The sequence below is a fragment of the Crinia signifera genome, chromosome 3 (assembly GCF_055691185.1).
Source record: "Crinia signifera chromosome 3, ASM5569118v1, whole genome shotgun sequence".
Lineage (NCBI taxonomy): Eukaryota > Metazoa > Chordata > Amphibia > Anura > Myobatrachidae > Crinia > Crinia signifera.
Genome location: NC_139219.1, coordinates 2,502,001 through 2,515,198, shown reverse-complemented (window position 1 = coordinate 2,515,198; position 13,198 = coordinate 2,502,001). Strand labels below are relative to the sequence as shown.

At 43.0% G+C, this 13,198-nt stretch overlaps 1 long non-coding RNA gene across 3 annotated transcripts in view; it reads right to left on the bottom strand.

Annotated features, from left to right (window-relative positions):
* Window positions 1-577: 577 nt before the first annotated feature.
* Window positions 578-13,198, bottom strand: part of LOC146063122 (uncharacterized) — a 49,620-nt gene continuing 36,999 nt past the window's right edge. For all 3 annotated transcript variants that reach the window (XR_014471548.1, XR_014471550.1, XR_014471549.1), the window contains one exon: window positions 578-823. This is a non-coding gene — a long non-coding RNA (uncharacterized LOC146063122). The remainder of the gene's footprint in view (window positions 824-13,198) is intronic.

The window sequence follows — 13,198 nt, the reverse complement described above, 5'->3', positions numbered from 1 at the left end:
GATTTCTCTCTCGCTGCCCCCCTGCACTGGAACAACCTCCCGCCACCCATCAGGCTATCTGATTCCCTTACCTCCTTCAAGCGCTCCCTCAAAACCCACTTTTTTCGACTAGCCTATCCCTCCTCCTAACCTCTTTTGATCCTCCTATCCTGCCTCCGTTCCCCTCCGTTCCTACTTATCCTATTGTATTTCGTTCGTCCACCCACCTATTTTTAGTATGTTAACTCTTATGAGTAGGGTCCTCCTTCCTCACGTACTCACCCTACCTCATTACCTCACCTGTGCTCCTGTCCTGTTCTTCCCTTCCTCTACTTCATCTTCGGTCTCCTTGACTATTTTGACACCTACTTCTGAACTGATGCTGATTTTAGTTCTACCAGCTATACCCCTATTTATACTGTATCTTTCTACACACCCTGTACGTTACCTTGTAATTTGTTTTTTTTTGTTTGCTATGTACGGCGCTGCGAACACTTTGTGGCGCCTTATAAATAAACGTACTACTACTACTAATGTTGCACCAATTTATGACGCTACTTTTATGCATTTTTATGAGCAAGTTACAATAAAAATAATCTGAACTTTAAAAGATTTATTGACGGCAACTTTATGATTTGGTTGTTATACAGAGTGCTATGATGGATGAATGGAAAAGATCACCCTCTGCTGTGACAGTGCGGAATGTGTGCACTGTTTATATCTTCTGTTTTCCTGACAGGCTACAAGCTACCATCCTCATCACTGGAAGCCATAGTGTCTGAATCAGAATTGAGAGATGTCTTCTCTCATGCATGGCTACTTCAGCAAGGTTATAACATCTTGTCTGTGGAAGGCAAGGAAGAGGTTCCATCAGCCTAAAGCTGACAGAGCGTTTGGGAAAGATGCGAATACCTGAACTTGTTATCTTCACCAGTGAATTCGACACCCATGCTACCAGTGTGAAAAACCTAATGCGAAACCTGGCACAATTACTGTTCCCGCCAGGCTGTTTTAGTGGGGCGCTGCGCCCTGCCCGATTTTTAAAGGGCAAAATGTGCCCTGCCCCTCTAGCCCCGCTAAAACAGCCTGGTGCCTGCCCCGACAGTGTGCATGGAGAAGCCCAGCGCCGCTGTAGACGGCGATGCCCGGTGCTTCCCCAGCAGCACAGCAACTTCGGCAGGGTCGGGCCGCCCACTTTAGTGATGGCGGTGGACAGGCCCGCCCCTTTAACCCCTTACCGCCGCAGCCTGTTTTTGCCTTCCTGACAGAGCCCTTTTTTTCAAATCTGACATGTATCACTTTATGTGGGGATAACTTTTTATTGCTTTTACTTATCCCAGTGATTTTGAGATTGTTTTCTCGTGACACATTGGGGCAGATGTATTAAGCCTGGTGAAGAGATAAACTGGAGATAAAGTGGAAGGAGATAACGCACCAGCCAATCAGATCCCAACTGTCATATTTCAAACACAGCTGATTGGCTGGTGCGTTAACTCTTCCAAGTTATCTCCACTTTATCTCCAGTTTATCTCTTCTCCAGGCTTAATACATCTGCCCCATTGTACTTTAAGTTAGTGGTAAATTTTGGTCGATACAGTCTGTGTTTATTTGTGAAGAATACCAAAATGTCGTAAAAAAATTTAAAATTTTGCAATTTGCAAAATGTTAAATTTTCTGCTTGTGAGACAAATAATCATACCACTCAAAATAGTTAATAACTAACAAAGACCATATGTCTACTTTATGTTGCCATCATTATTTCAACCTCCTTTTATTTTTTTTGGACACTAGGAGGCTTACAATATGAATAGCAAATTCTCAAATTTTCAAGAAAATTTCAAACACTGATTTTTTTAGGGACCAGTTCAGTTCTGATGTGACTTTGAGGGACTTGTATGTGAGACACCCCCATAAATGATGCCATTTCAAAAACTGCACCCCTCACAGTATTCAAAACAGCATTTTGGAAGTTTGTTAACCCTTTAGGTGTTTCACAAGAATTAAAACAAAGTGTAGGTGAAATTTCAAAATTCCTTTTTTTTTGCAGATTTTTAATTTTAATACATTTTTCTAAGGAACACAGTATATTTTACTAGAGAAATGTGACTAAAAATTGATTCCCCCAATTCTTTTGTTTTCATAAATATCCTATATGTGGCCCTAGTGTGCACGTTGACCAAACCACAGGCTTCATAATAGAAGGAGCACCTACTTGATTTTGGAGCCTCCTTTTTATGAGATTATTTTTTAGGCACCATGTAGGTTTCTAAGCACCATAAGATGCTAAAAGTTAGGAACCTCCCCCACAAGTGACCCCATTTTGCAAACTACACCCCTCAGGGAATTCATCTAGGGGTATAGTGTACATTTCAAACCCCCAGGGGTTTCACAAATTTTGGTACAACTGGGCTGTGAAAATGAAAAATTACATTTTTTTTACACAAAAATGCAGTTCTGGCTCAAAATTTTTCATTTTCACAAGGAATGAAGGAGACAAAGCACCCCAAAATCTGTGCCGCAATTTCTCCCGAGTATGGCAATGCCTCATATGTGACCAAAAAATACCATTTGGGTGCATGGCAGGACTCAGAAGGGAAGGAGTGATATTTGGATTTTGCAGCACAGATTCTGGTGGAATGAATGGTGGGTGCTATGTCGCATTAGCAAGACCCCCGAAGCACGGTGAAATGATGAACCTAATAATCCATAGATGTGTGGTATATTTTAAAACACTCCTTTATACATAGGCTGGGTTTGTCGGGGCAAGTTTCACAGTGGAAAATAGTTTGCTTTCTTATTCCCTTTTTATAGCAAACTTTGCACCTTTTTTGTGTCCTGCCCTTTTTTCCAGTGGAGGGGATTTCGTTAGGAAAATGCTGCCCTGGTACAATACGGAGGCCAGTACTAGAAGTACTGGGGCCCTCTGCCTGCTGGTTCCCAAATATTAGGCCCTTTATGACTTCCTCTTGAAAGTGCATAAATGTCCCCCTCTGGCTGGTAGAACGGAATAGCACGTAAGCGTTATACAGTGCCATCTGGATGATATACACGGCCAGCTTCTTATACCATATTTTTGTTTTCCGCAGGGCACTGTACGGCTTCAGTACCTGATCTGAAAGATCCACTCCGCCCATGTACTTATTGTAATCTAGGATACAAATAGGTTTTGAGGTGTGGGTACTGGTACCTCGTACAGGGACGGAGGTGGTACTGTCTCCGTGAATTGTTGTCAGTATAAGGACATCCCTCTTGTCCTTATATTTGACCAACAAAATATTTTCGGTGGATTGTGCCCTGCTTTCACCCTTTCTCAGTAATTGGGCAATGTGCGTTTTTGGGAGGCCTCTTTGGTTCTTGCGCACAGTAACGCAAGCTGCTGTACCTCTTGAACCAAGGGCCTTAAACAGGGGTATGCTAGTGTAAAAGTTATCCACATAGAGGTGATAACCCTTATCCAGGAAGGGGTGCACTAAATCCCAGACAATCTTTCCACTAACAAATACGAGGGAGGGGGGGGGCATTCTGGCGGTTCAATTCTTGAATCCTTCCCTTCATATACCCTAAACCTGTGGGTGTACCCTGAGGTACTTTCACACAGCTTATACATTTTTATGCCATACCTTGCCCTCTTATTGGGAAGGTACTGGCGGAATTTAACCCTTCCTTTAAAATGTATAAGTGACTCGTCTATACAAATGAATTTTTCAGGGATGTACATCTCAGCAAATTTGGCGCTGAAATGATCAATGACCGGCCTGACTTTGAATAGCCGGTCAAAGGTGGGATCATCTCTGGGTGGGCACTGTGCATTATCGTTGTAATGCAAAAATTTAAGGATCGTCTCAAAACGAGTCCGGGTCATGGCCATACGATAAAGTGGGGTGCTGTACAGAACATCTCTACTCCAATATTGTCTCATTTCTGGCTTTTTAACTATGCCCATATGTAACACCAGACCCCAAAACGTCATCATCTCTACTGTATCTACAGGGGTCCACCTAGCAAATGATGACGTGGGGTTTTGAGCAATAAACTGCTGGGCATATAAATTACTTTGGTCCACCATTAGATTTATAAAATCATCAGAGAAAAATACTTTGAAAAAGTCAATTTCTTTGAGGCCTGTAGTATGAAATTGGATTCCTGGGTTGGCCAAAAACTCAGGAACCTGGGGCTCAAAATTGTCTGGTGGTGGGGTCCATACGGGATCAATCATTTGGGGGGGGGGGTCTCAGCTGCTCTACGGGGGCGTCTTTGAGGGGGTCCCTCATCACTAGAGGAGGAAGAGGAGCTTAAGACGAATGCAAATTCATCGCTTACATCACTGGCTGTGTCAGTGTCAGAGGCAATAAGGGCATATGCCTCCTCCGCTGAAAACAGTCTTTGGGATGATTGGGACATTTTTATTATTTTTGTGTTTGTGTAAGTGTAGTGTTTCAACACGTGTATAGTGTAGGGGGGGTACAAACTTTATTTCAACACGGGGGGTATGTAGTGTGTATGTAGTGCAGCAGCTTCAAGGCAGCTTTTGGTACTACCTTGAAGGGGTTAAAAGAAAAAAAAATGCTCCTGCGCCAAAAATTGAGCACAGATGTTGGTCAGTACGGTACGCCTAGTTTGGACCTACCTTATCCTTGGTATTTCATCTTCAGATTATCTGCACGGGTGAACCTTTAAAAAGATACCTTTACACACTTTTACCACATCCTTTACGTGTGAGTTGGGGTACGAATTCCCTCCCTGGTTTTTTTGAGTGTTTATCAAATAAACACTTTTTTTATTCCACACATTTTTGGAAATTCTAACACGTTTTTTTCATATATTTTCATTTCCCCATTTCACGAGAATCATCTTTTTCGTGGGACACACGAGTTCAGCGCCAGCAAGACCTTCCTTTGTTTCTCCAGTGTCTATCAGCGAGGATTACCGAGTGGTCCTCCATTTGGGTCTACGGCAGCAAGGACTTATAGCGCCTTGGGACTTTTCTACACTTTGTTGTTTTTTTGGTTGGTCAGTAACGTCCGTCACTGATCAGCGCCCAAAGGCAACAGGAATTTGATCCCCAAAAAAAAAAAAAAAATTAAAAAAATTGCTGATCAGTGATGCGACACTGATTAGCAGTGAGGGGCAGCAGGCGCACAAATTTTGGTGCAACCTGACATGGTATAAATATAAAAAAAAAAAAACCTGCACCCCCAAAAAGTTGCAGAAAAAAGGTGGTAGACTGCGCTCATTGATGACAGACTGAGGAATTAAAATTGTAATTTTTAATTATACAAAATAGCATGCTGTAATAAACATATAAAAATAAGGTACAAAGTACACAATATAAAAGAAAGGGAGGGGAAATGGGTAAGAATAATTGAAAATAGCTGCATCCACTGTTGGAGTGATATCACCTTAGTTTGAGTCCACAGTCCAGTGGGTAACCGTTGAAATAAGGAGCAAGTGGATATGTTCAGAAAGCTGGCTGCGGCGGTACTCAAATGTGGTTTTTCTTCCGATTGTAGTGGGGGGTAGCGATCCTCCCGACTTGGATAGGTAAAAACAGTTGAGTGTCCGCTGGTATATCCTGGGTGGGTATTAGACAGGCGGCTTGCCTTCAAGAGGTGAGTGCCTCACTCCAGGTCGAGGCCAGTGATGGTAAATAAGTGAAAAAACTCCAAACGGTTTTCAGTGCAAATGGATGGCAGTGGTGGGCAGCGTATTGTGGTGGGCAGTTAGGAGCCTGGGCCAACGCGTTTCACTGCACAGAGCAGCTTTTTCAAGGTGGTTTTAAACAGGCAGGGATGGGGGTATTTATACCTAAAACACTCATGTGAATCATGTGCACCTATGTGCACAGCAATCAATTAGACATGATATAAAAACAGTTTGTAACATACCTCATAATGAGCAGGAGACAGATCCAAACAAAAAGGCAGTACACAGAGCAAAAAACGAGCGTTATCTGATCTAAAATAGACACTAAACAGATTACAGTGCTCCGGAGTTCTAATACTTCCGGTTTGTCACTTCCTGCTTGTGGCTGGAACGCATATGGAACGCATAGCGCTGTTAGTACAGCGCTATGTGAATCTTATAGAAAAAACATTAAAGGGCTTAAATATGCAAAGCAGAGGTTTCATATGGCAGTAGGGATGTAAAGAATGTGCCAGTAATAAGCGCATATACCCTAAAAAAGCGCTAATATGTGGGGACTTATTAATCCCAGCAGTGCAACTTGTAAATGATTCCCCGCTATAGGGAAAAGCGGAGCTGGGTATAAAGGGCCCAGATAATACTGGTGTGTATAGAGAGTAATGTGTTTAAGGTTTATACATGCAGACCAACCACAACAGGAACATGGTACATAGAAAAATGTAGAGATATTCTACTATTGCTAACAGTTTCCTTTACAAGCAAAAAAGCATAGAGCAATATTATTCACATTTTTGTATGCATTATAGAAATAAAAAATATAAATAAATTGTATAGTAATAATAACATTAAATACAAAAAATGAAAAATAACTAAAACCAATAGGTATAAATGAAACATAATCGTGCAGAGCAAGAAGTGCATTTCTCTTTCAGCATGTTTTAATCAGACATGGAGGGAGAGCAGATGATTTTATGAACATAAAACAAAATAATGAGGTATTTCACATATAAGATAATGATAATGATAATGGTAAGCAAGAATGAATATACGAGTGGGGAGAAGGATAAGGGCTACAACACAAGAGCTGAGTATTGAAGGAGATGTTATAATACTGCATTCAGCTCCACTGCCTCATTCAGGCCCTCAGGGTGGATTGTATGGAGCTGAAACATCCAGAAAACTTCTTGTCTACTGAGCCTTTTAAATCGGTCTCCACCTCGGTATGTCGTGGATATCGTTTCCAGGCCCATTATGTTGAGTCCCTTAGGGTCTCCTGAGTGATATTCGGAAAAATGTCTCGATACACTATGTGTCATTATTTGTTTTTTAACATTTCTCCTATGCTCGAGAAAGCGTATTTTTAGGGAACGGGTAGTGCGGCCTACATACCCTAATCTGCAAGGACATTGCAAAAGATAAATTACATATTTGGTATTGCAATTTATAAAAGTATCGATTTTATATGTTTTACCCTCTCTATTTTTAATTTCAAAATTAGATTTTTTCGGGATATGGTTACACGTAATGCATCTATTTGCCCCACATTTAAAAAAAACAATTTGTTTATGGCCTAACCAGGTAGAGACTGGTAGGTCAGTGGGGTCATCTCTTAAAGGTTTTATAAAGCTAGGTGCTAACATGTTTTTGAGTGACCGGTTCTTTCTGAACACAAAGCGAGGATTTTTGGGTAGTAGGTCTATCAACAGGGGATCTTGTTTAAGGATGTTGTAATTTTTATCAACGATTTTGCGGATCTGGGTGGAATGGGTATTAAAGGTGGAAATGAACATGATTTGATTTTGGATACCATTAGGGTTATTGTCTTTTAGATCTTTATTATTTATATTTTTGTTTTGATATTTTAGGAGGTCCTCTCTCTTCATAGATGACACTTCAGAGAGGGCTTGACCCTGTCTTCGCCAATGATCACCTGAATTTTTTCTCCATGGGTTATTTGATTTTGAAAAGGATTTTTTCCTATACTGTCTTTTTTCAGAGAAGTGTCTTACATTTGGAATGGGTATATAGTTAGGATCCGTATCTCCCCTTTTATTTTTGTTTTTATCTCTATAAGATCTTACTGTCCCATATTTATAATCTTTTGTTAATCACCTTAATTCCAACCCATATAATTTAACCTTCACTCACCACCTTGATTCTAAGCGGACTTCGTTTCTGGATGTGACCCTCCTAGCGGATGGTGACAAAATCACCACCACTAACTTCACCAAAGAAGTTGGGGCTAATGCGTATCTGCATTACAGCAGTGCCCATTACCCCCCTTGGAAAAAAGGCATCCCCAAGGGGCAGTTTATCAGGCTGTATAGGAATTGCTCCGACATGGATGCCTTTAGCCTCCAAGCAGAGGACATGAAAATGTCCTTTCTACAAAGGGGCTATCCTAAAGCCCTTATTGATCAAGCCCTCTCTGAAGTGTCATCTATGAAGAGAGAGGACCTCCTAAAATATCAAAACAAAAATATAAATAATAAAGATCTAAAAGACAATAACCCTAATGGTATCCAAAATCAAATCATGTTCATTTCCACCTTTAATACCCATTCCACCCAGATCCGCAAAATCGTTGATAAAAATTACAACATCCTTAAACAAGATCCCCTGTTGATAGACCTACTACCCAAAAATCCTCGCTTTGTGTTCAGAAAGAACCGGTCACTCAAAAACATGTTAGCACCTAGCTTTATAAAACCTTTAAGAGATGACCCCACTGACCTACCAGTCTCTACCTGGTTAGGCCATAAACAAATTGTTTTTTTTAAATGTGGGGCAAATAGATGCATTACGTGTAACCATATCCCGAAAAAATCTAATTTTGAAATTAAAAATAGAGAGGGTAAAACATATAAAATCGATACTTTTATAAATTGCAATACCAAATATGTAATTTATCTTTTGCAATGTCCTTGCAGATTAGGGTATGTAGGCCGCACTACCCGTTCCCTAAAAATACGCTTTCTCGAGCATAGGAGAAATGTTAAAAAACAAATAATGACACATAGTGTATCGAGACATTTTTCAGAATATCACTCAGGAGACCCTAAGGGACTCAACATAATGGGCCTGGAAACGATATCCACGACATACCGAGGTGGAGACCGATTTAAAAGGCTCAGTAGACAAGAAGTTTTCTGGATGTTTCAGCTCCATACAATCCACCCTGAGGGCCTGAATGAGGCAGTGGAGCTGAATGCAGTATTATAACATCTCCTTCAATACTCAGCTCTTGTGTTGTAGCCCTTATCCTTCTCCCCACTCGTATATTCATTCTTGCTTACCATTATCATTATCTTATATGTGAAATACCTCATTATTTTGTTTTATGTTCATAAAATCATCTGCTCTCCCTCCATGTCTGATTAAAACATGCTGAAAGAGAAATGCACTTCTTGCTCTGCACGATTATGTTTCATTTATACCTATTGGTTTTAGTTATTTTTCATTTTTTGTATTTAATGTTATTATTACTATACAATTTATTTATATTTTTTATTTCTATAATGCATACAAAAATGTGAATAATATTGCTCTATGCTTTTTTGCTTGTAAAGGAAACTGTTAGCAATAGTAGAATATCTCTACATTTTTCTATGTACCATGTTCCTGTTGTGGTTGGTCTGCATGTATAAACCTTAAACACATTACTCTCTATACACACCAGTATTATCTGGGCCCTTTATACCCAGCTCCGCTTTTCCCTATAGCGGGGAATCATTTACAAGTTGCACTGCTGGGATTAATAAGTCCCCACATATTAGCGCTTTTTTAGGGTATATGCGCTTATTACTGGCACATTCTTTACATCCCTACTGCCATATGAAACCTCCGCTTTGCATATTTAAGCCCTTTAATGTTTTTTCTATAAGATTCACATAGCGCTGTACTAACAGCGCTATGCGTTCCATATGCGTTCCAGCCACAAGCAGGAAGTGACAAACCGGAAGTATTAGAACTCCGGAGCACTGTAATCTGTTTAGTGTCTATTTTAGATCAGATAACGCTCGTTTTTTGCTCTGTGTACTGCCTTTTTGTTTGGATCTGTCTCCTGCTCATTATGAGGTATGTTACAAACTGTTTTTATATCATGTCTAATTGATTGCTGTGCACATAGGTGCACATGATTCACATGAGTGTTTTAGGTATAAATACCCCCATCCCTGCCTGTTTAAAACCACCTTGAAAAAGCTGCTCTGTGCAGTGAAACGCGTTGGCCCAGGCTCCTAACTGCCCACCACAATACGCTGCCCACCACTGCCATCCATTTGCACTGAAAACCGTTTGGAGTTTTTTCACTTATTTACCATCACTGGCCTCGACCTGGAGTGAGGCACTCACCTCTTGAAGGCAAGCCGCCTGTCTAATACCCACCCAGGATATACCAGCGGACACTCAACTGTTTTTACCTATCCAAGTCGGGAGGATCGCTACCCCCCACTACAATCGGAAGAAAAACCACATTTGAGTATCGCCGCAGCCAGCTTTCTGAACATATCCACTTGCTCCTTATTTCAACGGTTACCCACTGGACTGTGGACTCAAACTAAGGTGATATCACTCCAACAGTGGATGCAGCTATTTTCAATTATTCTTACCCATTTCCCCTCCCTTTCTTTTATATTGTGTACTTTGTACCTTATTTTTATATGTTTATTACAGCATGCTATTTTGTATAATTAAAAATTACAATTTTAATTCCTCAGTCTGTCATCAATGAGCGCAGTCTACCACCTTTTTTCTGCATATTTTCCATAGGGATTGACACCCCCTTTTTTTGACAGCCGCTAGCAGAAGCCACTCATACAGGCGCCCCTACAGTTACCTAGGTAACTGACCCCCCAATTTTTCTACCCCCAAAAAGTTGCTGATCAGTTAATTTATACTGATCAGCACAAAAGGGGGGCAGCAGAGACAAAATTATATTACACAATGACGCTGCAGCAGCAGCACAACAACCAGGAAGCACCAACAACCAGGAAGCACCAGCAGCAGGCAGCACGGATGCCACCACACCACCAACGCTGATCAGGTCAGTATAAGAGGACAGATGGGCACGGAGACCGCTCTGCACGCTGTTCCTGACCGGAATGGCGGCTGCAGGGCTGTCTCCGTTATTTTCTCTGAGGTGTAATGGCTGTGATTGGTCCGTCGGTTCGACGGACCAATCACAGCCTTGGGGGCAGGTGGGGTGAGGTGGGGTGACCACCAGTGACCCCTTTACACCCGGTGGTGATTGGTGCTGTACTTAACAGCACCAGTCACCACCGATCCCTGTGTTACCGAGCGCCGTTATTCGCCGGTACACAGAAAACGCTGCAATTGGCTGTTCACATTTGAACAGCCAATCGCAGCGATCGCCGATGGGGGGGGCATCGCTGCCCCCCTGGGCAATGAGGGAAGATGTCTGCTGTCAGGGACAGGAGCCATCTCCCCTCTGTCACCACGTCTATAGACGCGGTGACACTTTAAATGCATGACGTACATTTATGCCATGCGTCGGGAAGTACATCCCGACCATGACGTAAATGTACGTTAAATGTCGAGAAGGGGTTAATGATGGCGGTGGCCGGGCCCGCCCCTTTTGTGATGACGGCGGCCCGGGACCGCCCACAACTGTGATGTCGGTGGGCTCGGTCCGCCCCCCCCGGCTCCCTCCCCCCACAAAATCCTAGAGTGAACACTACACAATGTATTGTCGGTGCTGATAAGATGCCACCACTTCAGGCTAAAAAGCCACCGATGTCATTACAAGCGGGGCCTAACATGAAACAATTGTAGAGGAGAACAAGCAGTGGTCCCCCGATGGGGAGAGCAAAGTGGTCAGCAGGTTCCAACTACGGCCGTGCTCCCCCCCTCTGTGAATGGACCGAGGATGTCCCCCCGACCTTGGGACCCATGGGGACCTCCCGGCCTGCAGGTTCATGGCCTGCAGGATCCCCTGGACAAATACAGCAGAGAACCACAGAGGAGGAGGTAAGGCAATAGGCCTGCAACCCGAGGAAGGGCCTAACCTCACCTCCCCCACCCCACTCTGGCCGCATCCATAACCAAGGCCTCTGGACACACTGGAAAAACCCTCAGCTTCCCAGTAGATCGGGACTAGGCCAAAAAAACTCACTGAATATGGAAAATGGCCTGCTCAGGCCTTGCTGCTAACCTGGAAGTAGCTATGACCAAGATGGCTCCGCTGATGTCTGCTTTGGAACTGTGCACGCAGCCATATGTAACGCCTGTGTCTCCCCTGCCTAGGAACTGTGCACTCAGCCATATGTAAATCCCATGTCTCCTCTGTCTAGTACATTGCACGGCAATCTGTACTGTATCTGCATATCTGTTATCTACCTGGCTGTTGCGGTGACCAGTGGCGCCGCGGATGGCTGCCTAGGCGCTGTGCAGCTTGGCTGGTATGTGTCCCCTGAGTGATAACTGCACTGTCTGGTTGTATTGTTGCCTGCCTGGCTGTTGCGGCGAGCGTGGGTATATGTTCCCTGCGTCTATAATTCTGGCCAATAAAGCTGATTCTGATTCTAAAGCTTTCTGAAATATGGTATATGTTTTATTTCAGTATAATTGGCTAAGGTTGCAGCGTGGGTTCCAGCGTAGTGCGGCCAGATTCAGCAATCACAATGACCCTGTAACCATCAGATAACAACATGGCATCATTAGTACATTGGCATCCACTGTGGCCACTATGAGAGCTGTACCCAGAATATACCAGCAGTAATGGTGGTACAGGAACCACGACTCCTGGGCGACACAGCGCAATTACCAGCACGTGAGAGGAGTATAATCCATGTAGGAGAATATTTATAGCAGGGTAACAATTTAGTGACATAACACTCAGTGCACATGAAGGGCCTAATTCAGACACGCTCGCTAAGCAGCGTTCTTTCACTGATTAGCAAGCGAGTCAACACTAACCAACAGGTGAGTTAACATCCGCCGTCCGAATCTCTGTGCCGACATTCGAATGGATCTGTACACTTGCACAGCAGGCGTATGGCTAAACAATAATTTAATGGTTGCCGGCCATCAAATTATTTCCTCCCCGTTCTCAAATAAAAGTCAGTCTAGGCGGACTGGGAAATGGCCAAGAACAGGGCGGGCACCGACGCCAACTGCCCGCCCTGTGCAGGCTTTTCCATCCCTGCATTGGCATGGGGACACTCACCATTTTTGTGGCCACGCCCAGGAAACTTTGGGTGTCCCCATGTGCCAGCCCCCTCTCCACCCCCCTCTGTGTGAATGCCTCGGCAACTGTCATAGTCGTGCGTTTGCACATTGGTTCTACACAAGCAAATATTCACATATATCGGAGCCAACCTGAATCACCCCCTACAAGGCGTAAAAACCATTAAAAAAAGAAGAGTCTCTTATCTTACTTAGAGCGTGAGGTCAGTTGGGGTCCAACGTGTTTCGTAATAGGACTATACAGTGTGCCGCCGCTCCATCCATCCATCTATCTATCTATCTATCTATCTATCTATCTATCCATCCCTATCTATCTATCTATCCATCCATCTATCTATCCATCTATCTATCTATCTACATCTATCTATCT